The sequence below is a fragment of the Grammomys surdaster genome, unplaced genomic scaffold (assembly GCF_004785775.1).
Source record: "Grammomys surdaster isolate TR1022 unplaced genomic scaffold, NIH_TR_1.0 144, whole genome shotgun sequence".
NCBI lineage: Eukaryota > Metazoa > Chordata > Mammalia > Rodentia > Muridae > Grammomys > Grammomys surdaster.
In genome coordinates, this window is record NW_021604602.1 from 5275089 (window position 1) to 5278454 (window position 3366).

Consider the following 3366-nt stretch of genomic DNA (forward strand, 5'->3'; position numbering starts at 1 on the left):
TATAATGAGATGGATGCAGGAACGAATAAAGATGGACAGTTTTTAAAAAGAAAAGGAATGGAAAGAAACAAGTATTATTATTCCCTGTTGTTAACTTTCTGACACCCAAAGCCCCATACTCCGCAGAGATCAAGGCTTTTTGACCATTCTCCTGAAGGACATGTCCTGGGTCATGAACCATGGTGTTCCTGTTTGAATTGTGTTGGGCAGCTGGCGGCTGGTTTTATTTAGACAAGAGACAAATTATTTATATGAAAATGATTGTTTGAATAATTGTGTAATTGGAAGAAGGCCAAGCATGGATGACTTCTGTGCACATGGTAATAGGCATTATCAATCTAATTCTGTCCACCAAAGACAATCTTCTCTTTAAAGAGGACTTTGTCAATTATTTCTGTGATCCCCAGGTCTATGCATGGATCTAATATTTTGGTCTAGTAGCTCAATTTTTTTTGATGTACCCCTTAAGGAGAATGAAAGAATGAACTTGTCTCTCAGTTCATTATTTATAGGGATACAGATCTGGGGCCAGTTAAAAGCAAGTTTTATGAAACAGAAATGTTCATGGGAAATTTTCCTTTTATTATTATTACGTGTGCGTGCGTGTGCATATGCTGCTTCACATGTGTGGCAGTCTGTAGACAATGTTTTTGGAAGCTGTTCCTCCCTTTTCCATGGTGTTCATATAATAGTAGAACTTCATTCTTGTGGGTCTCTCAGTGCCTTTAACTACTGAGTTATCATGCCAGCCCAGAGAGCTGATTAATTTAGACTCATTAACAATTAATAAAAGCCCTCCATCTTTAACTGACTTAAGATGGATTGACTTGTATTCACCGGAAATTTTGGTTAATTTCTATGGCTGGTCCTACCACATATCTTCCCATTTTCTTTATATGTTGATTATCCATGCCCTTTTGACATAAGTTAGTAATAAACCACCTACACCAAAGATAACAACTTTAGAAGTACAAAAGTCCTTAAGGCCCTTAACCACTCAGGTAGAAACCAGCTTTTTCATCTTTACTGAACAATTACATCTACCATGATATTCTCACTCTGCAAAGTACAACACTCTCTATGAAGAATACAAAGTGGTTTTGCTCTGAGAAATACAACACACACTCTACGAAGAATGGAACCCACAGGCTTAAATCCTTTAATAGACTGACTCATGAGAGATTGGGTGACTAATCCTAACTTGGTTGCTATTACATTCCCATTATTGACTCCAAAATAACTCTCTTTCTTATGTAATGACTTATGTACTCTTTAATTTTTAATACAACAGAAACTAAAATCCACCACCCCACACAAGAGAAATAAATGCAGCCATTAAGACTGTCTGTGCTGCTACCCACAGACACCCTCATTGCATTTATCTTCTTCAAGGGACCTTGCTGTGCATTGTTGAGGGTCTACCTCGCAACAGCGATCCCAGGTCCCCTAATTCACACATTAGCTGACTGGCTCATTATCTTTGTTCTGTAGGTAGCTTATTTATTCCTAAATTACACCAAGGGGATAGATGCCTGGATGTGAATAAAAGAAAAGAATGCTTGTCAGACCAGCCCAGACTTTGTGGTTATTATGATTCTGCAGAGCTGAATTCTGCTAATCATGGAGGGCTTTTATTTGTTCTCTGGGTTTTTCAGTATTTAGACTTGTTTGATGTCATTAGCAATTTACACATTTCATCAATGGTAAATATCTGGCCCATGAACTCATTGAAATGGGCGCATGCAGTCTGAGGGAGATGGCAGTGGTAATGTCCTTGCTGGGACTGGAGGGTGGTTTGTGGTTGTTACAGGTTTATATCCCCTAATTTGAAAAGTTGGAAATGTTCTTAAATCTGAGAATGTAGAGCATGTGGGGGATGTGAAAATGTAGGGACAGTGAAATAATGTAAAAAAAAATTTTCTGGTCACATAGACGAGGTGACTAGGGGATGAACTTTGTTTCTTCCTGGAAGATATTTTATTAAACCTTTACCATGTCAAGCATGTGAGAAACATGATCAGCTGTGACTGTTGCGGCCTCTTGCTGTGTCGTAGTGACCCAGTGATGTCACAGTTGACGTTATTGTCTCATAGTTTCCACAAAGCCAGAATTTATAAGTTTCTGTGTGGGATCTCTTGTCAGTTTGCTGGTGAGATGTCATGTGATGTGGTTGTTTGGGAGATCTGCCTGCAAGGTTTCATGTTCATGGCTGGCTGCTGATGGGGACCACAAACTTGCCTCAGTGAGAGTCTTTGGGACATGGAAGTTAATTTCCCTAGAGAGATCAATGCAGGGCAAAGTTAGGTAGCACCTGAGTATGACACACAAACCATCTCCTTAAGGCACAAACTTCCTGCTCATATGGTCAGGCATGATCCAAGGTATGTAGGGGTAACATGGGGCTCTGTGTGCCACAAGGTGTGGCCCCCTACTTGCAGCATCTTGGGGGCTGACTACCTCATGGGCTATCCTTAAGAGTCAGACAGAGTTCATCAGGAACTCCTTGAAGGAGCTGAACTGTCACAGGTGCTCAGAACTCTTGTAAGAGTTCTCCCCAAAGCCAACGGTCAGATGCATCTCAGTACAGTGGAAGGAGCTTGCTTTCAGATTCATATTTCATGTTTAGTGACTTGATTAGTAGTCAGTCAATAAATGACCTGATAAACAAAGTTAGGACTAACTAAACCAAAGACATCCAAGCTCTGACCAATGATGAGAAGTCTGGGGTGTCTGAGTCATTGATTTTGATTAACCCTATAGCTCTGAGGTCCATTATAAGAGGCCAGCGAGATGGATCAGTGCCTTAAGGCACTTGGTGACAAGCCCGAGTACCTGAGTTCAAATCTCCTGGACCCACTTGGTGGAAGAAGAGAATTGACTCCCGCAGTTGTCTTCTGAGCCCCATGTGTGCTATATAGCATGTGCAACACACACACACACACACAAACACAAACACACCTACACAAATGCACACCTACACACACACCTACACAAACACACACACACACCTACACAAACACACACCTACACAAACACACACCTGGACAAACACACACCTACACAGACACACACCTACACACTCACACACACACTCCAAGCAAATATGTAAAAAGAATAGACTTCATTAATACATTTTTAGTAAATATCAATGGAAATTCGAAACCTAAAAATTTTTTTCTTAAGTTTCTCAGGTCCATAAGTCTGTGTTGTTTCCCTTTAAGTAAGCTAATGCAACTAGGCAGATATTTTCATAAGTAAACATTTACATGATCATGGACAAAAAGATAGCTGTATGTGGCCTCCTCATTCGATTACACTTTTGGAGATACATTTCAAGTAGTCAATTCCAACATAAATTTATTAAAT

At 40.1% G+C, this 3366-nt stretch overlaps 1 non-coding gene across 1 annotated transcript; it reads left to right on the top strand.

Annotated features, from left to right (window-relative positions):
* Positions 1-2702: 2702 nt before the first annotated feature.
* On the top strand, positions 2703-2773 carry LOC114618790. Its single transcript, XR_003711014.1, has one exon. It is a non-coding gene; the product is annotated as a small nucleolar RNA SNORD113/SNORD114 family (small nucleolar RNA).
* Positions 2774-3366: the final 593 nt, after the last annotated feature.